We start from the raw sequence: 24,751 nt of genomic DNA, 5'->3' as shown, positions 1-24,751 counted from the left end.
GTCCTTAGTGATTACAATAATTTAATAGAGGATGAAACAGTTGCTTAAAAATTTCAAGAACAAAAGGAAGATTCTTTTATGCAACAGCTCTAATCTTGGTTACCTTTTTTCCCTGCAAAGCAGTTAATGAATCAAAAATCCTATTTCAACAAGATTACTTATTTATATTTAAGAATATAAGTATGTCCAACTAAAGGAGAAAAGTCTTATATATGTTCATTATAAAGAATTAGTATTTTTCTCCCTATTACTTGGTTTTATTTTTCCTCAAACTGAAGCCCAGAGTCTACAAATAATGTTAATTTTCCCTCCTATAAAACAATTTAAAATATATTGTACTTTTAATCCATTAGTAAAATTAATAACCTTTTGGAAGAGTTTCAACTAGACACATAAATGATTTTTAGTTAATTACTGTAAACACATAAAATTGGACACATAGCAGTATTTTAATATCAAGGTTATAGAAGACACAATGATAATTTTTTAAAAAAATTCAATCAACCCCAATTATATTTTCAGTACATTCCAAATGACTACTCAGGTTACAAGGCCAGGTGATCACAAGAAAATGTCTGCAATCCCAAAACACTGATGATTCACACTAAGTCCAATTTCTTAAAAAAAAAGACAAAAACCAAACCTAAATATATACATTAATCTTTGCCCTTTCCAATCTGTAATCTTTTGTTAATAAATAAACAAATTATTGGACAAACATGATGCAATTAATAGGAGCTCAAAGAAGTAAATGCAAAATAAACATCATCTTATGAGGACATTACTATGTCAGAAAAAAAAAAGATAAATACTTATTAGTAAACAATGGGGAGAACACTACTTTGAGCAAAACTCGTCACCAAGTCACCAGAAAATATGACCAAAAGCCCTTTATTACTACCAATGATGGTCAGCCATCAGCTTAAATCAATTAATATATGTATGAAGAACTAAATAGTGAAGGAGAAAAGAAGTGGTCCCTTTTCCTGAGCATTGTTCTTGAGTCAGTAAATGACAATAAATCAGTTCTCTTAACAGAAGAACTATGAAATGGCAAAATTGGTTTCAAACACATTTTTAAGGAGAAATAAATCCCAAATGCAAAATGATTATAAATGCCTAAAAAGAATCCCTAGAGAGTTTGAATTCAGAATTCTTCATAGGAAAATATAACTGTTTTCTCCTTCTGAAAGTTATCACAATTAAGTGCAAAAATGTTTCTGTTCAATTCAGTGACATTATGAGATGATATGGGAAGAATAATTCTAAGTAAAAAGGACTAGGGAAAGCTTTTTGGAAGCAAGGAAATCTGTATTGCACCTTGAAGGATGGGTAAACCTTATTAGGCAAATCCAGAAAAGGTGTTCCAGTCATGGGGAATGCTCAAGCAAAAGTAAGGAGGTGGGATCGCAGATAGTGTGCCAGGATGAGCACGCTGGGTTAGCAGTAGTAAAAGAGAAGTCTAAGAAGGTGCTAAATTGTGAGGGACACTGAATATGTACGTGGCTGAAGGAGTATTTGGCCTCGTATTTATATGATGAGAAACCTTGTAATTTTTTCAACAAAGGAAAAACAAAGCTGGATCTGTGTTAGGAAGATAAACTGGCAGCAACAGATAGAGCAGGACAGAAGGAAGTTACTGCAAAAACTCCAGAAACTATTATTGAAAAGGAAGCTTTCTCTCCGCTATCTCACAACACCAAGCAAATTGCTTTGCACATAATCGATGTCCAACAAATTTTTTTGATTTCTTGCCTGGGAAGAAGATAAGAACTATGAAGCAGCAAAGAATCCTATGGTAGTGAGAAAACCAGACTTTAATACATTTCTGCTCCAAAGTAAAGAGTATATTCATAGTCACGTAAATAACTTAGGAAAGTCTTAATCTTATATTTTTACTGTTTTTATAAAGATGATTAAAAGGACACTGAAAATGTTATGTGACTTATAAAGCATTGAAAGGAAAATAGCTGTCCTAAAAGAAGGGTTGAAATATTTCTGCACAGTTCACAGCAGAACAGAGCACATACAGGCATCTTAAAAGTAGGATTATGTCTCTACAAATGGAATCCAGAGACCTGGAGGAGATTTAAACAAACACAGAAGCAATACAGCATGTGCTTTGGGACCAGGCCATGGTTTGAATCTCAGCACAGTGACTTATTAGTTATATGATCTTGAGCTAGTTAAACTCTCAGTGTTGGTTTGGCGTAATGATACTTATCCAACATGTGTCATGATGATTAGAGATACGATTTATAAAAAGCACCTCAGTGCCTGGCTCTGGTACTTAAAAAGTACTCAATAGAGTAGTAATACTGATAATTGCCATTGTTATTATAAAAAATAACATCTATTAGAATAGATTTAGAACACTAGTCTAAATCTATGTCAGGTTTTCAGTTTTAAAATTCCAGAGAAGAAATTACAGAATTTTTATCTTTTAGGTAAATCTTATTAACATTTTATGCTTAAGAACAAGGCCATTTAAAAAACTACTATAACCTATCTTTGTTTTAATTAGCCTAATACCAAGTCTGAGATTTATATTAAAATATAATATTTGTAACACTGCATGTCTGATTTAATCACATAAGGAAATACAACTAAACAGCTTATCTAGCCAAAGAGGATTTGGAGGGAATGCCTCTAAAACAATAACACACAACTTTTTACTCTGTATCTGCTCCACTCCTCATATTATAAATAATGGCCTGAGAAAGAGCTTGCCAGAAGGAATCCATGGTAGGGTGTAAAGAAGAGTAGGTATGAGACTTCCTCCTCCCCTGAGTCCCCACCTACACACACTCACACACACACAGGTCAACCAACAGCGATCTGTCCCTTTTTAATGCTGCTTACTGACTTCTAAACGATCAACCAAAGCTGCTTCTTGAATAATGACAAGCCGAGCAAAAGTGGTATTTATCAGAGGTGATCACACCGGTGATTATCAAGCCAGAAATCTTCCGTGCACCCTTCTAAAGTGGCAGCTTGAAAATTCAGCTTCCCACACACGCCACCAGCGACTCCAATACAAGCCGACTGAAAGGAAAGCCAAGAATCTACTTCGTTCAACTCCACGGGAGGGTTAAATTATGCATTAAGGCAAATAGAATTTCCATCCTTACTCGTTTTCTTTAAGAGTTCAAATGACACCAGGTAAAGTGAGCTAACTGGTTACCATCAATACAAGGAAATTATAGGTTTTCCACTTTTTAGTATTCGAAGATATTCTATAGATTTTCAGGAAAGCGCTTTCTTGACATTCTATGCTTACTAAAACTTTTTGCAGCAACTATCAATTCCTACGGTAAGTCGACAGGTTGGTTTCCCCAAAGTCCATGAATGTCAATGTGGTAAACACAGGTGTCTGAAAAAGACTGCCCGCTTTAGACACCAAACTCACGACTACAAGTGAACGCGACCCACCCCGGATTTAATTCCACAGGGTTTCGGGTTTTTAATGTTTGTTACACTCCGAATACGTAAGAAGTCGTTGTATCCTACTGTACTTTTTATTTTTAAAAAAACTAGGGAATGAAGCTCTTAGAATGTACTTTTCTTTTTAAATCTCCAACCTGAAAGCACCCAACTGCTCGACCTGGAGCGGGCTGCTGCTCACCCCGAGCTTCAGGTTTCTCGACGCCCGCCCCCGCGACCACCCCGCGCACCTCCCGCCCCGAACAAAGGAGCCCGCCCCCCACTCACACACACGCCCCCTCCCTGTCACCTCCCTCCGCGGGGCGCCCACAAACTCCCCTGCGAACTCACCTCGCGGGGGCCGGCGAGTCCGGGGAGCGCGGCGCGCGCGGCGAAGCTGCAGCAGGGGCCACCCGGGCTACGCGCGGGTGGCCGCGGCCCTTCCCCCGGCGGGTCCCCAGGCAGAGGCTCCGCGGGAGGCCGGCGCGCAAACCCCCTCTTCGCCCCCGCAGGTCACGTGGGTCAGAACTCAGGGCGCTCCTCGCCTCCCGGCCACTCGGCAGCCACACAGGGGTCCCGCAGCGCCGCCCGCCCGCTGCCGCGCCCCTCCTCTGCGCCTGCGCCCCACAGCTCCAGGAGCTCCCATTCAAACCGACAACGCCCCGCGTCTTTCGGACACGCCAATGGCCAGCGCGGGAGGCGAGGCGGGGCGGGGTCATCGGCGCGCTGCCTCCGCCGTCTGGGGTGGGCTGGGGACTGCGTGTCGGCCTGAGGGGGACTTTGGGACTCTTAGTCCCTCCGCGGCCTCGGCGTCTGTTCTCAACCACCAAGTTGAAGTTGCTTTCCTGCCCTCCTGTTTCTTCTTCAGACGCTAAAGGGTGGGCGATAAATATCGTCCAGAAAGCGTCCTTCAGACGGCGTCTGGCGCAGAGCATTTTAAAAGATGGGAAGCCCAAGCAAGTGCCGCCGGTCCTGAAGGCTTGGTTCCGGCCCGGAGAATGAGTCCCCCAGCGGCATTTGCGGGATGTTTAAGAAAAAAGAGGGCTCTATGAAAGGAACAGAGGGACCCGTGTGAAAGTCTGAACAAGGCAGCCTCAGTTCTTGAGGCTGTGTCACAATTCTGGCGTTCCCAGCTGTTAAAAAAGCAAACTTGTGTTGACTGCAGAATCGCTGGTTCCCGGGAAAGTTGGGTGGCAGCTTTGCTCAGTTTCAAGCAACTACATTCCAAAGACACTAGGAAGGCTAAGTTTTATTTCCATTCCCGTCCTCTTCGCGTCAAGTTAACTGAAAAATAGGTCTGTTTGTGCTTTACAAAAATACTAAGACTATAATCTCTCTCGGCTAACTAATCTGATGAACTTAATCGGATTATTTCTCAAATAGATATTTCTCCACTGAAATGAAATTTAAAGGTTTTTACAGGCTTAAGGCTGTGTTAAGAAAACTCCACTTTCAGTATCTCTTACTGAGAACGTGTTAATGGCAAAGGGGTTAAAATAACAGCTTTGGCATCAAACTAGACCCGGATTTGAGTTCCATCTCTGCCACTTACTGGTTGATTGACCTTGAACGAGTTATCCTTATCTTCTTTAGCCTCAGTTTCCTCAACTGTAAAACACAAATAGTAAATCCTCTTTTAATAAAGGTGGTTGTGGGCTTCCCTGGTGGTACAGTGGTTGAGAATCTGCCTGCCAATGCAGGGGACATGGGTTCGAGCCCTGGTCTCGGAAGATCCCACATGCCGCGGAGCAACTGGGCCCGTGAGCCACAATTACTGAGCCTGCGCGTCTGGAGCCTGTGCTCTGCAACAAGAGAGGCCACGACAGTGAGAGGCCTGCGCACCGCAATGAAGAGTGGCCCCCGCTCGCCACAACTAGAGAAAGCCCTCGCACAGAAACGAAGACCCAACACAGCCAAAAATAAAAATAATAAAATAAATAAATTTATAAAAAAAAAAAAAAAAAAAAAAAAAGGTGGTTGTGATGCTTAAGTGAGGTAAGTTTTGTTAAGCGGTTAACATCGTGCCTGACTGCTCAATAAATGGTACCTGTTATCATTATTATCAACAACTACCCTTACTATCAGGTGCTTAGAAGCAACAACTGAATTAGCTGGCTGTACTATTTCAGAGATAGGTATTATAATCTCTTCTTACTCATAAATTCTTTTTGGGGTGTTGATATGAAAGCCACAAAGGAAGTACAATATGTCAAATTCATCATGTCGGAAATGAATCATTATTTCCCCCTTGCAAATCTTCTCTTACACATATGACTTTCTATCACTCATATTAGTTATCTCCATATTACTCAAGTTGAATTATCTTTTAAATTACCTTTTAAAAGGTATAAATCAGATGGCCTACTCCTACTCCTACTTGAAAACCTTTAGTGACTTCTCATTTGATTTAAAATAAAATCTAAATCCCCTGCCATGACCCGCAAAACCCTAAACCATCTTTCCCTGCCCACCTCTCCACTCTCCTGCATTTCTCCCTCCTGCTAGCTCACTTCCCTCCAAGGACACAGGACATTCCTCAGACACTAGAATAGACTAAGCCTCAGGGTTCTCTCAGGGCCTTCTCCCTGGCAGTTCCCTCTGCGAGTTTTTTACCCCAGCCTCTTTAAATGCCTGGCTTCTTTTCAGTCCTCAGCTTTCAGCTTATTCATCACAGTATTCAGCAAGTATTTATTCCGTTTTGCTATGTGTCAGGAACTGTTCTAGGTGCCCGAATGTAGTAATGAGCAAGAAAGAACACAGCCCTGCCCTCCTGGAATTCAATTAAAAAAAAATAACAAGAAAGATATCAGGCTGTGATAGGGACCATGCAGAGAATTCAAAGTTGGGGGGTGTGAGAGTGACTGAAGGACTGCTTTACATTGAGGGTCAAGGTAAGAGAGGCCACTCTGAGAGGACAGTATTCAAACTGAAATTTTAATTATCAGAAGGAGCCAACTTTCCAGCCAAGCTCAGGGAAGAGCACATTAGGCAAAGGGAACAGCTAACGCAAGGACTAAAGCTAATGCCTGTGAGGACAAGCTTCGTGGGTTTGAGAAACTGGAAAGAGGCCACTGTGGCTTAAGTGCAGTGAGGGAGAGGAGAGCATACAGCTCGTGCAGGCCTTTGTAAACCAGGGGAACGCGTTTGGGCTTTATTGTTACAGAAGCCAGTGGGAGATTTTAAACATGGAAATAAGTTTATCTGTTTATATTTTTTTAAAAAGCACTGTGAAATAAATCCAGAATTTGAGACATTCTATTAGCCAGCTAGCCCAGACTCTTCATAAACATCATTGTCAGAAAAAACAAACCAAAAAAAGGTACGTGAATCGTGATGGAGTTCTAAATCAGAGAGAGACAGGGCAAAGAGAAAAGAGAGAGAGAGAGAGAGAGAAGAAGGGAGAGACTATAAAAGACGTTTAAGAAACAATAGAGGAAATTTGAATATAGACTGTATTAGATGATATTATGGAATTACTGTTATTTTTCTAAGATATGGAATTATGGCTCTATAGGAGAATTTAATTTTTAGAAGATGCAAGCTGAAATATTTAAGGGTAAAGAGCCATGACTTCTGCAACTTATATTCAAATGGCTCAGCAAAAGACAGAGAGAAATACAAACCAAATATTAACAATTGGATCTCGGTGAGGATGTATGGGGATATATATATATATATATATATATATATATACATATATATATATATATATATACTATTCTACTATTCTTGTACTCTACTATTCATGTATTGTTATTTTACCTTTTCTAGAAATTTGGAATTTTTCAGAATAAAAAGTAGGGAAGAAAATCTGTAGACTTCCATTTCTGACAGTAATGAAATAGATACCTTGTCCAACTCAGACTGAAAGCAACTTAAAATGCTTTTAAATATTAAAAAAAAAAATAGAAAATTTATCAATGAGCTAGCATGAAAGTAAGGATTGATTACTCAGAAGCTAAGAACTAGTAAAAGAGATAAGTAGAACCGTGAAGTCAAGCTTTGTCTTGGCTAAATCAGATGAATTTGAGTTTTAGCTGTCATGGTCTCATGAGGCATGGAAAGAAGAGACAAAGGCCAGTTTCCTGCCAAGATGAGGAATCTCATAAGACACTCCACACATAAAGCCAGGATCTCCCAAAAGGCTTCTTCAGCCTCTTTCCAGAAGACTACAAAAGGAAATTGCCTATAATCAGCTTTAACATAGGATGGAGGGGGAAATATCTCCTCTGAGATTTTTTTTTTTTTTAACCAAAGGCAATTATCTTCTCTACCTGAGTTGTCTGAAAAACTCAAGCACATAGTTTACCTTAAAGTGGATTCAGGTTGGTGGTGCCCCCAGGCAGCCGGCAAAGGTTTAGAGAAATCCAAATGCTATAGGCTGAATGTTTGTGGCCCCCCCACCCCCACAAATTCATATGTTTAAACCTAATCCCCAGTGTGATGGTATCTGGAGATAAGGGCTTTGGGTGGTGATAAGGTCATAAGAGTGGAGCCCTCATGAATGAGATTAATGCCTTTATAAAGGAGACCCCAGAGAGCAACTTCACCCCTTCCACCATGTGAGAACACAGTGAGATGATAGCCCTCTATGAACCAGAAAATGCACCCTCACCAGACACTGAATCTGCCAGCACCTTGATCTTGGGTTTCCAGGCTTCAGAACTGTGAGGAATAGATGTTTTAAGCAATGGTATTTTACTTTACAGTATTTTGTCAACCCAAGTTGACTATGACACCAACTTAAGCCAGACCCCAAACATTTCCACAGAAAAACTTCCGAGAAATGTGAACTCTCAGTAAAATCAGAAATCATACAAAGAGACAAGGCATCTTGTACAAGAATTAGCAGGAACCCCCCCCCCCAAAACAAACAAACAAAAAACCAGATAACAGAATCAAACACATAAAGACTTTAAAACTGGAATAGATCACAGTCATAGATTATAAATAGTCATAGACTATAAATAAGTATGTTTAATATAAAAGAAATAAAAGATTGAAAATATAAATAATGAAGTTCTGCAAAAAATGAATGGGCAGGTTTAAAAACAATCTAGACTTTAAAAAAAATCCATAATAAATAGAATTTAAAATTCAATGGGCAGGTTTACCAGTAGATTAGACATTCTGAAGAGAGAATGAGCAAATTGGAAGATAGAACTGAACTAATTTTTTATATAAAAGAGAATCACAGAGGATAGACTGAGAAGATCTAACACATGTCTGATTGAAATTCTAAGATGAGAAGAGAAATAGACAACACTTTCAGCAGGATTTTTAAAAAGAAGAAAAGAAAAAAGTTTACACCTAGACATGAGATAATAAAAATGCAGAGCACTGAAAACAAAGTAACCTTAAAACCAGCGAGAGAGGGCTCCCCTGGTGGTGCAGTGGTTAAGAATCCGCCTGCCAATGCAGGGGACACGGCTTCCAGCCCTGGTTTGGGAAGATCCCACATACCGCGGAGCAACTAAGCCCGTGCGCCACAACTACTGAAGCCCGTGCTTCGCCACAGAGAAGCCACCGCGGTGAGAAGCCTGCGCACCGCAACGAAGAGTAGCTGCCGCTCGCCGCAACCAGGGAAAGCCGGCACTCAGCAGCAGACCGAACGCAGACAAAAAAAAAAAAAAAAAAAAAAAACACCAATGGAACAATTAGGAAGACGTGTGACTTTGCAACTGCAAAAAAATAAACCAGAAGCAGAATATCTTTGACATTACGGTCAGAGAAAATGACTGTCAACCTAGAATTATTTAACCAGTGGAAATATCTTTCAAAAATGAGGATGAAATAAAGGCATTTTCAGGTAAACAAAAACTGATTTTGCCATCACAGACCCTCACTGACTGAAGCTATATGGGTTCTCCTTCGAGAAGGAAAATGATCTTGGATGGTTAAAGATGCAGGAAGGAAATGGTGACCATATTAAGTGGCAAATAAATAGATACATATAAACAACTATTAACTGATGTCATTACTCTATCTTGCCTTGTAAATTCATTCAGTCATCCATTCAATAACACATATGTTGAAATGCCTATTGTGTGCCAAACACTACGCTGGGTACTAGGGAAACAGCAGTGGGGTTCTTACTGCACCATTTCCACATTACTAGATGAATGCCCTGGTGTTGACACAGGCTTACTTGACCATTTTCCAGTGCCTTGAAGAAGGGAGAGAGCAATGAGTGTGCATAACCTTAAACCTGCTGGGTTGTTAGGATAGATCAAGCTTAGCTTCTTTTTTTAAAAGCTCAAGCTGGGTAGCTGGACTTTTCTCTGAGTTATAAATGACACCATTGAGTCAAGACAAATTTGAATAACCCGGTGGATGATGCTTGTTGCTTCCTTTTCCAACAATTCTATCAGAGAATAACAGTGCTCCCTTGACTGAAAGAAAGTCAGAATGTTGGGTGTGATAAAAAGGAACGAAACTGAGTTATTTGTAGTGAGGTGGATGGACCTAGAGACTGTCATACAGAGTGAAGTAAGTCAGAAAGAGAAAAACAAATACCGTATGCTAACACATATATATGGAATCTAAAACAAAAAAGAAAAAAAAAATGGTCAGAAGAACCTAGGGGCAAGACAGGAATAAAGATGCAGACCTACTACAGAATGGACTTGAGGATACGGGGAGGGGGAAGGGTAAGCTGGGACAAAGTGAGAGAGTGGCATGGACATATATACACTACCAAACATAAAATAGATAGCTAGTGGGAAGCAACCGCATAGCACAGGGAGATCAGCTCTGTGCTTTGTGACCACCTAGAGGGGTGGGATAGGGAGGGTGGGAGGGAGGGAGATGCAAGAGGGAAGAGATATGGGGACATATGTATATGTATAACTGATTCACTTTGTTATAAAGCAGAAACCGACACACCATTGTAAAGCAATTATACTCCAATAAAGATGTTAAAAAAAAAAAAGAATGTTGGGTGTGGAGGTTCCTCAGCAAGAATATAGACTTGGCAGCTCTACCTTTTGGAATAAAAGAGAAAAAAATGAAGGGGAAAGAGCTTTCCAAAGGAATACCTAAGAAAAGGGGCATGGGAAGGAGACCTCAAAATACAGGGGAAACAACCTATTAACAGGCTTAATCTTTGATTTGAAATGGCGAGTGACTCAATCAATAATAATAGATAAGATTAATTGATGCTAAATATGTACCAGGCACGGTTCTAAGCACTTTACTTGTTTAAGGATTATACCTGGACCCTGACTGATATAAGGACTAAATGAATTAATACATGTAAATTGCTTAGGACAATGCCTAGTGTGTAATAAATACTAGATAATTTTTGCTATTACTATTATTTTAATTAATATTTCATCTTCACAACAACCTTATGAAGTAGGTACTAATATTATCCCCATTTTACAGACTCTTAGATTGGCTTCCCTAGAAGCAGATCCTGAGATGGACACATGATTTATTGAGGGAGAGCTCTACAGGAGGCACCTGTAAGGAAAGGAGTGAAACAGAATAGAGAACAGAAAAGAGCTGAGCAAGAATAACTCCAAGGAAATCTTAGCCTTGGTCTGATTCATAGAGAGAGGGCTCTAGAGTCTAGAGCATAAACCTCACTGTCGAATTTTTAGAGCATAAACCTCACGCACTTTAGAGAAGGGTGCTGGCTTTTAGTTCCCCTGTATCGGGATGGGCTGAAATGTAACTTCCCCAGGTATGGCAGCTCCCTCTAGGGCAAACTCTACAGAGAGGAGGGCAGCTGTAATCCTTAGTAGCCAACCTCACAGCAGCTGGGAGATGTGTATTCAGTAAAGGGCCTCTGAACAGCATCCACCACAGCTGGTAAATAGCAGAGCCAGTGTGTCTCTGCCTATACTGCCTCTTGTGAAGTCAAAAGGAAAATGATAAATGGAGACAGATGTGACTGACAAAGGGTTAGTACTAAATACTTAGTATTTAAAGAGCTCTTATAATGAAACAACCCAACAGAAAAAAAGGCAACAACCTGTTAGAGAGGCAAAGGGCAGGGACCAACACTTTACAATGGAAATTCAAGGAACCACAATGAGCCCACATGTGAACTTCAGCTTCACTAGTGTTTCAATAAATGCAAATTAAAACAATGGGACACCATTTTTGCCTATCATATTGCAGATTTTAAAGAACGATAATACTGTTGGTGAGGGTATGTGAAATTAGTCCTTTCACGTGCTGCTTTTGGGGCTGGAAATTGGTATTACCATTGTGGAAGATTTTGTAATACATGTCAAAAACTTCAGTACCTCTTGACCAAATAATTCCATTTTTTAGGACTTTACCTACATAAATGATCAGACAAGTACACAAAATAAATGAACCAGATGTTCATCACATTCATCACCGTCATGTTTAATATGGAAATATTAGACACAACTTACATGTCCAGAGGATTGGTGAAAACAGTTCTTGTTAATCCATACAATGGAATATTATGCAGCCATTAAAAGTGATGGCTTGGGGACTTCCCTGGTGGTCCAATGGTTAAGGCTCCACGCTCCCAATGCAGGAGGCCTGGGTTTGATCCCTGGTCAGGGAACTAGATCCCACACGCATGCTGCAACTAAGAGTTCTCATGCCACAACTAAAAGATCTCGCATGCTACAATGAAGATCCTGCACGTGGCAATGAAGACCCCATGTGCCACAACTAAGATCCGGTGCAGCCAAATAAAAGTAAATAAATAAATAAATATTGTTTTAAAAAGTTGTTTGTTTAAAAAAAATGATGGCTTAGATATACACTGGTTGACATGGAAAGATATTCTCAATGTACTGGATTGAGTTATTTAAAGAGCAAGTTATAAAACACTATAAATATTAATACGTTCTAACCCATTTTATGTGTTCATTACTTTTTAGTTACTTTTGTAATAAAATAACTAGTCGTATTGTGGATAATAGATAAATGAGCAAAGTACTGAGATAATTCACAAATGAAGAAATAAAAATGGCCAATAGGGACTTCCCTGGTGGCACAGTGGTTAAGAATCCACCAGCCAATTCAGGGGACACGGGTTTGAGCCCTGGTCTGGGAAGATCCCACATGCCGCGGAGCAACTAAACCTGTGTGTCACAACTACTGAGCCTGAGCTCTAGAGCCTGCAAGCCGCAACTAGTGAGCCCACGCACCACAACTACTGAAGCCCGTGCGCCTAGAGCCAGTGCTCTGAATCAAAGAGAAGCCACTGCAATGAGAAGCCCGCGCACTGCAACAAAGAGTAGCCCCCGATCGCAGCAACTAGAGAAAGCCCGCACGCAGCAACGAAGACCCAACGCAGCCAAAAATAAATTTTTAAAAAAGGCCAGTAAACATATGAAAAATGTCTAAACACACCAGTTATCAAAGTACTTCAAATTAAAACAACACTGAAATTATTATTATTATTTAAATTTTTGGCTGCATTGCGCAGCTTGCGGGATCTTAGGTCTCTGACCAGGGATCTAACCTGTGCCCTCAGCAGTGAAAGCATGGAGTCCTAACCACTGGACTGCCAAGGAATTCCCTGAAATTATTTTTTAATTGACAAAGATTTTAAAAATGTTACTGTTTAGTGTTACAGAGTATATATCAGTATATCACTCTCAGGTTGCTAATGAGAATATATGCCTTTTGAAACTAATTTGGTATACATGTTAAAAGCATTAAAATATTTACACTCTGTCCTAATACTTTCCCACATAAGACTCTATCCAGCGGAAATAATTTAAAATACAAGCAAGAATGTTTACTGTTATGTTATTTTAAAACATTGATAAATTGGATACAACGTAAATGTCTGTCATTAGGGAAATGATTAATTACAGTATACCTATAGGGTGGATATAACTATTTCAAAGTTTTTAATAACATGGGGAAATCGACGTTAAGTGAAAAAGCATGTTGCAAAATTGTGTATTATGATCCCAAGTATGTAAAAATGTTTAATAAACACTAGAAAGAATTATGCTGAAGCATTCTCTTTACACTTTTCTCTACTTTTCACATTTTCTGTAATAAGCAGAAAAACATAAAGGAATTTTTTAAGGTTTAAAAACTAAGAAAAATTACCGTGGATTTGCATATCCCCATCCCCCCATAAGTGTGCTTCTCTGCCATTTCCTTCTGGTGGCTTTGTATAAAAAATACTTAGATATAAAACGGGATTAAGTGCTTAGGAGTAAGGGGATAACAGAGAGGTTAGGAATTTGGTGGGGTGAGGGATTCCATTTTATGTTGGGGTGACTAACCATTCCTGGATTGAGGGGGTCTCAGGATGCAGAACTTTCTATCTTAAATCCAGGACAGGAGTTGGTAAAGGCAGGTGAGCACGGCAACCTTTAGGGCTTGTGGAACAAAGATGGTAGGTGTACAAAGCCTGAGAAAGAGAAGCAAGTAGTTCAGGGCTTTAACCAGGAAACAGCTGTGTTCTTTTACAGGGTTAACTTTTGGGGTTATCTAAAGTTGAGATGGTCAGTATCACAGCTTAACAGCAGATCTGCATGCTGCCTGTTAGCAAAGCAATCAAGTGCTCTTAATTCACATGGTATCACATGTGAAAGAAGTTGCCCAATGAAACTTATTTACTACCCTATTATTCCAAAGATCACTTTAGGAGGGTGGATTGCTTAGAAAGGAAGCGAGACTCTCTTTCGACTTCCCCAGCAATCTTCCATGTGTCTGACTTCTAAGAGTCTGTCTGCCTCTAGGATAGTATGCATACTCAGATGTTCTCCTCTGAAGATAATAACCACTGTTTTATGACGTTATTATCAGTTTTAATTATGGGATTGCAAATGTGCCCAGAGGTTCCCTTTGAGGACGGAATCGTGCAAATCTAAACTATATCTGCTTAGAACTCTTTCTACCTTAGTAGCTAGACTCTACCTCAGATAGGTGTCACTGACCCTTCCCAAAGCATTGTTTTGTTTTGTATCAGTAGGACTTCGATAGGACCCAGAACTCACAGTCACAAGGGACTAAGTTACTTTTGAGAGGTGCCCTACTTCCCAGTTAGCTCAAATTCCTCCCAAGAAGTCAGGTGTGGTCATCCTACAGATACTTGCCAGCTTGCTTGCTGGAGGGATTGTGCAGAAAAGAGCAGATCTTTTAAGAATATTGAGCAACACCACCACGTCAGCGTCTATGAATTCTCTTCATTGCTTTTACTCACAATCAGTCACAATCGCCCACCCACTGACCACAGGCTTTCTTTAAGTTGCTCATGAGTTCTCAGAGCCCCTCAAACCCATGTAGATGGCTTATTCATGTCTCCTCTCTATCCAGCTAGGTATAAAGGCTAATTTTTAAGTCCAGCTTTCTTAATTAAATTTCTATACTTGTATATCCTTCCACTAGGGAAGAGGAGGAAGAGGGAAGAAAGACTGGACAATCATTGAGTACCCCCCATGTGTCAGACACTGAGCAAGGCACTCTATATACTTATCTCATTTAATCCTCACAAATACCCTTTATCCCCATATTATGGATGAGGAAACTGAGGTTCAAATCACTTTGAAAAGTTAATCAAGGTCCTCAATTAACAAGGAGCAGAGCTAAGAGCCTGTTTTTTTAAACCCGTGTGCTCTTTCCACTCTCGTCAAGCAGCCAAATGGGTCTTTCTCCCTCTCTCCCCTCTCCCTTCCTTTCCTCCCCTCTCCCTTCCTTTCTTCCCCTGGTCCCCTTCTCTCCCCCCCTTCCTTCCACCAATATTTTATAATTGTGATAAATGCCATTAAAGATACACAGAGTGCTCTGAGGGCTTATATCACGAGAACCAGAACTAGTATAGGAGATGAGGGAAGGTTCTGGAGGAAGAGATACGCTAGGAGATGGGTAAGAAATAAGCAGGTAGAAAGCAGGAAGGTGGGGCAGACACTTTAGACAGAGTGAACAGCATGAAGGGAAGGCCCCAAGGTGGGAAGGAGACAGGGTATTCGAGGAACAAAAGAAAAGAAGTGCAGAGAATAGGAGGGCAGAGGAAACTTGGTGGTCGGCGAGGCAGATGGGGCCAAGGGGAGTGAATGCTTGTAGCTGGGGGAGAGGACTCTGGTCCTTCACTGAATGCACCTCACACTCACCTGAAGCACTAAGGAAGAGGAGTATTTTCAGTCTTTGTTGAGAAAGCACTTTCGATCTTTAGAGTAGTGTTTCTTAATGAAAGCCCTATCGGCACTGGATGTGATTAATCTTCTATGTATAGGACTGGTTGTACTTTGCTTCCAGGCTGGTCTCCTGGAAGAGAGAAGTAATAAATGCCAGCAGCAACTTCCTCCCCCTGAGTCCAGGCACTGTGATGACCCCAAACACCCCACAGATTTCTGAAATCCTCTGGAGTGGTCCTGCCTCCTACTGAGAACCATTGCTCTAGTTTGGGCTGCAAGAGTCACTGCCACCAACTTCATGACCATGCTTTATCCCTTCGTCTATCAACATCCAAACTTCTCTTTTGCTGGATGTCCTTCCTACAGACACCCTAATGGCTCTGATGTTTGTCTCCATGACATACAGGGAGCATTTTCATTCCGTGCAGTAACTGTTGAGTCTGTTATATGCCAAAGTTGGGAGTACAGACAGGCCTGTGACAGAGACAGACGGAAACAATTATTTACCATACGGTGGGGAAAGTGCAACTAAGGAAGGTTGTACAAGGGACGGGGTTGGCAGAGGAGGAAGTGATGACCTCTCCTGGCCCAAGAGGCCAGGGAGGAAGGGCATATGGAGACATAGAACACCCGGTGAGCTTGGCAGCTATAAAGAGCTTGGCATTGTTGAAGCATGAATTTCAAGTCAAGGTGTGGCAGGAAGACAGGTTGAAGAGGGAGGAAGCCACAGTTCACCAGGGGCCTCATGTGCCATGCTAAGGAGCTCAGATAACATGCAAAAGAAACTCCCCAATGTGTTATACTTGCAAATCTTCAGTCCTCCTGAAATGATAATATCTGAATGAGGTGTTTGAGAATTTTCTGAAGAGCTATATAGATAAGGTCACAGCAATGTGATGCAGTTTCTCTCTGGCTCTATAACCTCATTTATGAAGTTCTTGTGTGCCTTGGTAGATTTTAAAGTTTCTTTTCATGGATTTTTAAAAAACAGCTTTATTGAGCTATAACTGGCAAATAATAAACAGCACATACTTGAAGTGCATAATTTGTTAAGTTTGATGTTTAAATGGCATACGTACACATCTGTGAAACTATCACCTCAATCATCATATCCATCCACAAAAATTTCCTCATGCTCCTTGGAAACCCCTCCCCTAACCTCCATCTCAACTCCAGGCAACCACTGATCTGTTTTTTGTCACTATATATTAGTTTGCTTTTTTTAGAATTTTATATAAATATGTGCTCCTTTTTTATTTTGGTCTGGCTTCTTTCAAAGAGCATAATTATTTTCAGATTCATCCACATAGTTGCATGTATCAGTAGTTATCATTTTTCATTTTTAAAAAACTTTCCTCTTTTGAGGTATGCCCTCCTACAGTATTTACTGTATCTCAACAAATTTGCTCCATGGAATAACAAAGCTCCACATTAGGAGGGGCTTTGGGGATAATAATCCCCCCTGGAGGTACAAGAGATACTGCCTGGGGAAGAAATGATGAGGCATAGATTCTAGTTTTCTAAGAATTCTCCAAAATGTAAGAGTACTGTGATAAGCAAAATAATGGTACCCATAGATGTCCACATCCTTGTCCCTGGAACCTGTGAATATACTACTTTACATGTCAAAAGGGACTTTATAAATGTGATTAAGTTAGGGATCTTGAGATGAGGAGACTATCTTGGATTATCTGAGTGGAACCACTTTTTTTTTTTTTTTTTTTTTATTTATTTATTTTTGGCTGTGTTGGGTCTTCGTTTCTGTGCGAGGGCTTTCTCTAGTTGCGGCAAGCGGGGGCCACTCTTCATCGCGGTGCGCGCGCCTCTCACTATCGTGGCCTCTCTTGTTGCGGAGCACAGGTTCCAGACGCGCAGGCTCAGTAGTTCTTGCTCACGGGCCTAGTTGCTCCGTGGCATGTGGGATCTTCCCAGACCAGGGCTCGAACCCGTGTCCCCTGCATTAGCAGGCAGATTCTCAACCACTGCGCCACCAGGGAAGCCCTGAGTGGAACCACTTTTGTAATCACAGGGGTCCTTGTAAGTGAAGAGGGAGGCAGGAGAGTCAGAGTCAAAATGAGATTTGAAGATGCTGTCATGTTGGCTTTGAAGATGGAAGAAGGGGTCACAGGCCAAGGAATGCAGATAGTCTTTAGAAGTTGGGGAAGGCAAGGGAATGGATTCCCCCCTAGAGCCTCTAGAAGGAATGCAGCCTGCTGACACCTTGATTTTAGCTCGGTGAAACCCATTTTTGGACTTCTGATCTCCAGAACTGAAAGATAAGAAGTTCGTGCTGTTTTAAGCCACAAGTTTGTGAAAATTTGTTAAAGCAGCAGTAGGAAACTGATACAATCACCAATACTGTTAAAAAAAAAAATGGTGAGTCTGACCACTTCTATTTCCTCTTCCATTTTGTGACATGTGGTCTGATAGGAGAGGAAGCAAGTTGGATTTGGAGTCAGACTGACCTATCCTAGCTGCTCCTCTGAGCTCATTTCCTCATCCTAAAGGAGGGATGATACAGTATTTATCTTTGGGGGGGGGGGGCCTGGAGAGAATTGATGAGAGGATATACACAAAGGGCCCAGCACATAGTATGCCCTCAATAAACATTCACTTTCTTTACTTCCCACCTAGTACTTGAATCCAAGGAACTAAATTCTCACTGCTAGTGACCTGCTGCATAATTTTGGCTAAACTGCTTCCTCTCCTTCAACCTATTCCATGAGGTTAAAGAGAGATACTTATTAAGTCTCTGAGGGTGTTTTTATTAAGTCTCAGAGTGTTTATTAAGTCTCTTAGAGTTTGTAATGTGGCTAGATACTCTTGGTTAAAAAGCATTATTTAGATGCAAAGTGCTGTTATCTTTTGAGCAGGTAATTATTTCCTGTCCTAAATCGTTTAGCACTGTACTGAGGTTCCATCTGAGATGATGATATTGCTTGAGAGGGTGAAGAGATACCTCACCTGAGTGTTGTGAGTCTTAATTAATGATTGTTTATTAAGCCTACACAAGCCTATCATAAAAGGCTAAGTGTTGAGTATTATTTACTTTTTATGTGTTTGTCGCTTCCAGTATTTTAATATAGCAGCTAAAACTGTCCAATAAAAGTTGGCATTTTGGTGTTGGATTAGGTAATATTTACTTTACTTGGGGGGAGTCTAATTGATTACTATTTAAAGAGCTTTGTGCTTTTTATAAGAAAGGGGTTAGGGAAATAGTGCTGTTATTTTTTTTTTTTTCTTTTTTTAAAAAAATTTTTGGCTGCGTTGGGTCTTCGTTGCCGTGCGCGGGCTTTCTCTAGTTGCGGAGAGTGTGCGCTACTCTTCGTGCGGTGCGCGGGCTTCTCATTGCGGTGGCTTCTCTTGTTGTGGAGCACAGGCTCTAGGTGCGTAGGCTTCAGTAGTTGTGGCTCACGGGCCTAGTTGCTCTGCAGCATGTGGATCTTCCTGGACCAGGGATCGAACCCGTGTCCCCTACATTGGCAGGTGGATTCTTAATCAGTGCGCCACCAGGGACGTCCAGCTGTTTTTTTCTACAAGGGTTTAATTTTTAACAGATTTACATTTTAAATCCTTATCTTTTAGATAAAACTACAGATTGGTTTAAAAAGCTAAAATTTTGAAGTACTGAAAGAGATAGTTTATGTAATAGTTAACAATTTTTTTTAAAGGTGGTATTTATCAGACATTATGTGCCGCACACTGTTCTGAACTCTATGCACGCATTAAAGCTAAAATAAGCATAATCCAGCCCCAACATGCTACAATGATTTAGAAAGCATTGCTATCTTCATGGATATCCAGATACATAACTGGTTCATCAGGATGAGGGTGAGTGTGGAGGACGATTTATACAGCGTAAGGACTTCGGTTCCATAGTAATGGTTACCATTTATTGGACATACTACATGACAGACACTGGACTAAGTAAGTGCATTGTCTTATTTTATTCATACGTTAAGCCTTTGAGGTAGAGTTGTCATCACCATTTTACAAAGTAGGAAAATAAGTCAATTGCCCAAAATTGTGAGTCTAGAAAGTGGCAGAACCAGGATTCAAAATCATGTCCTGCTGTCCCCAGAGCATGAAGTGTCTGTATGAGGTATAGAGAACTATTGTTAAGTACTCAGTAAATGTTATTTGACTACAAGTATGTTTAAACCATAGAAAAAGGGCGATCATTTTTCTATATGTTTAGATAATCATCTTTTCATAGTTTTCAATGCCATGTATATTTCCTTTTCTGTTAATTCATGTCCTTTGCTCTTTGGGGTCATTTCCTTATTGATTCAAATGATCTGTATTATAAAATACTTGGAAATACAAGAAAGCATGACCAAAGAGTCATGATTAATTCCTCCCTTATCCTCACCTACCTTCACAAGCACAGTTCCAGGTTCTGTTGATTTTTCCTCCAAAATATGCTTTATGTCTTGAAGACATCCATTTCTTTCATCTTCACTTCCATCACCCATGCTAGCTCCTTTTAGCTTCACCAATACACATAGTTTTTTTTTCATCTTCCAGTCTTTGCATACATTTTACCTGTGCCCAGAACACTCTGCCCCAACTCTTTGCATGGCTGGTTTTGCATCCTTCGGGCTCCATCTTGAAAAGTATGTCCTCAGAAAGCTCTTTCCTGCCTATCCTATCTCAGGAAAGTTTTCCTTCCTTTCTCACATTCTTTTCCTATCTTTCATAGTAATTATCACCATTTATAACACACAATATTCTAAATCCTTTGCATGCAATTAATGAATTAATATTTGTAAAGTGCTTAGAACAGTGTAAGGCACATAGTAAGTACTATATAAGTGATGATTTTAAAAAACAACTCCTATGATCCTCACAACCCTATCTGTGCTATTAATGTCACCTTTTTACAGATGGACAAACTGAAGAACAGAGAAGTTAAGCAACTTGTCCAAAGTTGCACAGCTAATAAGTAACAGAGTCTAGCTACAAACTCAGTCTGGCACCAAAATCTACACGCCTAACCATTTTCTATATTTCCTTTTCAGTCCACGACCTAGCATAGTGTTTTGCACCTACTAGGTATTTTCAATAAATATCTGTTTAATAAATGAAGGGACAGCTCTAATAATAAAATAAAATTTACCTGTAATCCTACCACATAGAGATTTGGGGATTCATCCCTTAGATTTTTTTCTAATGCAAGGTTAGACTTTTTGTCAAAATCATAACTTTCAGAAATCATTTTGAGGAACATAGATCAGGCATTGGTGTACAATATATTTGACATTTTATTCTTTAAAACATTTATTGATAATTTCACGTCAATGTTCTTCCCTTAGACAGGGGGTAGAATGTGAGGAAAAGAAGGGCAAGTCTTTAAACAAAAGAGAAAGAATTTTCCTAAAATATTCTGGCCCTTCTTATCTCTAGGCAGAGGTTGCCAAACTCAAGCTAGAAAGTTTAGGGAAAGGATGAGGTATTTTTAAAAATATTATACTTCTTTAAATCAAGCGTGTTTTGAAATTGGTGGTAAGAATTATTTTTAGAAAATCAACTGGTAAGAGTTTTCTAAATGTTCCCAACGCACAGCAAAGGTCCATTGTTTACAATACAAATCCAACAATCTATGATGATTACCTGGCTATGTCAATGGGAAAATTGGATAAAAGGACAGCACTGACCACCAAAGGGCAAGAAAAATAAGCAAAGGCTGCTGGTACAACACCAAGAGGAATCTTCTCCATACACTAGTTTGCTCAGTTTCAAAAAAATTTTTTGTTCTTTTAAAACAGTTTCAGGATAAATAACTTGTAGCAGCTGCTCATCAAATTTGCGTACACTCACGGAAAGCCTACATTGCTAAGCCTACATTGCTAAGCCTACACTGCTGACTATGAATAATACATCTATTGGCTCTCGAGGGAGGATTGGATTGGTTTGTTGCTCCTTCACAGTGTCTTCCTACCGCCACTCAACAATAGCTGGATGAAGCCAGACCATCGCCCTGAATGGTGTGCGGTTACAGTCACAGACACTGCATTTGTGGGCACCCTACATTTCTGAGATAGAGTTAGCTGATAGAATTACCAGAGCGTAATCAAATGCAGTCATTGCAGAGGGAGCCTTCTATCACATTACCTCTGAACATATTTTAATCTAGAAACACCATACACTGGATACAAAATCCGTGACTACCTGACCTCTGGGCGTGGCCTAGGATATACTACTCAGAGCCATCTCCTATTTGCTTTCATGGGTAAATAGAAATCTTGAGCTAGGAGCAGAGGGAGAGAATTTGAAAATTAAAACAGAGTCAAACTCAGTATTTTTGAATGCTCTTAAAAGAACAACAACAGCAACAAAAAAAGACAAGTTTAGATTACATCAGAGGTTCCCTATGTAGTCTTCAAAGCTGATTTCTTACAGTCGAAGGTACCCAGAAGAAGCAGGCACAGCATGATCAGGTTTTGCTCTATTATTCAATTGCAGCCTACTTCCAACTATTAAAAAAAAAAAAAAAAAAGAAAGATGATTTAGAATGACAGGATTGCTCATCTGTATTTCAAGGTCCTTCAACCAGTTTACTCCTTGATGTCCAGAGACCCCAAGATGGAGGTGAGTTTCTATTGCTACTGCTGTCGTTTTATCTCTTCGTGTTGACTGCAGCATGTGTTGGTTGAAGACTTAGAGCATATTGATTTATGGGCACAAAACATCATTGGATCATGTACTTAAAGCTCCTAACTGTAATCTAGTCACATTCTTAATGACACACATATAAAGGAGTAAGAAGATTTTGGATTGCTGAATCATTGTTTCCAACAGTCAACTCCTATTACCATTACAGAAAGTAGGGTTGATCTTAGAAGAGTGGGGTTCAGGACCTGAGTGTTAAGTTCTTTAGTGGAAGGAGGCAGGGAAGCGTTGGTGGCAACAACGCCTGTTTTCTCCTCTGCCTCGGGGCCAGGTGCACCCTGTTGGAGGCTAGCAGAGGTCTAAACACAGAACAGAGCGTATTGGGGATGAGGCTAAGAGACTGTCACAGGCACACAGCCCCACAGTTTTCCTTTGAAGATGGAAACAGTCCTCTGATACATAACATCATATATAACATCTGTATTACCACTAAATGGGCCTGGTAGATAGAACAAACATCACCTACCAGCCAGAAACAATGATTCGCTGACCATCTTTGGTCTCCAACAACCAAGGAGTTTTGGTTTATCCATCTATAGACATTCTTAGTTGAATCCATCAGATTTGCAGTCATCCCAGCCATGGTTATTTTCTTCTCTTAAACTAGGCATATTAGTGAGGTTAGGCCAGCACCTCAGCACCAAATTCGGACTTCATAATAAAGTAAACCACACAGGGAATAGAGGTCAGCATGGTGAGCACTTTGCTGTTCATCCCTATTCGGGGCCCAGACTGAACTGTTTCCACAGGGCCAGGTCGCTGTGATGTGCTGGCCTCTTTTGCTCAAAGTATTCACTCTCAGCGTGATTTGTGAGCTGCTGCTGAGCACATAATGGTCAGGAGAGCTGCAAAAGCAGTCATGGCCCCAAATATGTTCACCTGAACTCAGTAAGTCAAATTGGGTTCTATAGAAAAGTTCTGTTGGGTTCTGACTGGAACCTCTTAGGATTCACCTTAGGATTCTAAGACGGAGCCGAGTATTGATGTGGGAAGATGGTCTAGTTGCTTCCAGCTACCTGTAAGGTGCCCATTATGATTCTAAGGATGTAGCTTGTCCTTTAGCAGAAAAAATCCTTTTAATAGCTTGCAATCACACACAAAAATAACTATAATAATAACAGAAGCTGTTTTCCTGTGTGTAATGAGAGAGTTCCTCAAGCTTCTAGCTTGTCTTGGTGGTTGCTCTTTTTTCTTTTTCTGAAGAGTCATGGCAAAAATTAAACTTTATCAGTTTAAACAGAATGATATTTTAGAAATTAGGATCTGGCTAACAAAGGGTCTTTTCTTCCATAGCAAGAAGGGCTTCCATAGCAAGAAATGCTCAGCAATGAGTACCTCAAGATACAAGGAAGGCATGAGGATGAGTTTCAGCCTATAGCTTGGGTCATTAAAAGTCCTGCAAAACTAGAATTCATCTTTCTTTTCTCTGTAGGCATTTAAAGATGCTTTTTCCCCTCAAAAATTAGACAACTTTAAAAAATTAAAATATATTTGACATATAACAAGGTGTAATTTTAAGGTATACAACATGTTAATTTGATCCATTTACATATTGTAATATGATTACCATCTTAGTGATAATTAGACCTCTATCATGTTACATAATTATCATTTTTTTTAGTGGTTGGGATACTTAAGTTCTAGTCTCTTAGAAAGTTTGATGATTATAATACAATATTGTTGTCTATACTCATTATGCTGTGCTTTAGATCTCTAGGGTTTATTCACTGCTCGTTGCAGGTCTGTACCCTTAAACAACATTTGTCTTATCCCCCCACCCTCCATCCCCTGGTAACCACCATTCTACTCTCTGTTTTTATGCGTTTAGCTTTTTTTAGATTCCACATATAAGTTGTACCATACAGTACTTGTATTTCTCTGACTTATTTCACTTAGCACAATGTGCTCAAGGTCCATTAATGTTATGGTAAATGGCAGGATGTCCTTCTTTCTCATAATATACATATGACATCTTCCATACATGCACCCCAATGTTCACTGCAGCACTATTTACAATAGCCATGACATGGAAACAACCTAAATGTCCGTTGACAGATGAATGGATAAAGAAGATGTGGTACACATATACAGTGGAATACTACTCAGCCATAAAAAAGAATGAAACAATGCCATTTGCAGTGACATGGATGGCCCTAGTGATTATCATACTAAGTGAAGTAAGTCAGAAAGAGTAAGACAAATACCATATGATACCACTTATATGTGGAATCTAAAATATGACACCAATGAATTTATCTATGAAACAGAAACAGGCGCACAGACATGGAGAACAGACTTGTGCTGCCAAGGGGGAGGTGGGGGAGGGATGAACTGGGAGTTTGGGATTAGGATATGCAAGCTATTACATGTGGAATGGATAAACAACAAGGTCCTACTGTATAGCACAGGGAACTATATTCAATATCCTGTGATAAACCATAATGGAAAAGAATATGAATAAGAATGTATATATATGACATCTTCTTTATCCATTCATCCATTGATGGCACTTAGGTTGTTTCCATGTCTTGGCTATTGCAAACAATGATGCAATAAACATGGGA

The 24,751-nt window shown here is 40.1% G+C and overlaps 1 protein-coding gene across 3 annotated transcripts in view; it reads right to left on the bottom strand.

The window, feature by feature from the left end:
- GPSM2 (G protein signaling modulator 2) overlaps window positions 1-4,012 on the bottom strand; it is a 65,414-nt gene extending 61,402 nt beyond the window's left edge. For all 3 annotated transcript variants that reach the window (XM_059900762.1, XM_059900777.1, XM_059900771.1), the window contains exon 1: window positions 3,775-4,012. The gene's annotated coding sequence lies outside the window, so the exon portion shown is untranslated. The remainder of the gene's footprint in view (window positions 1-3,774) is intronic.
- Window positions 4,013-24,751: the final 20,739 nt, after the last annotated feature.

This window comes from Balaenoptera ricei, chromosome 1 (assembly GCF_028023285.1).
Source record: "Balaenoptera ricei isolate mBalRic1 chromosome 1, mBalRic1.hap2, whole genome shotgun sequence".
NCBI lineage: Eukaryota > Metazoa > Chordata > Mammalia > Artiodactyla > Balaenopteridae > Balaenoptera > Balaenoptera ricei.
Note: the sequence above shows the minus strand (reverse complement) of the source record. Positions and strands in the feature narration are given on the sequence as shown.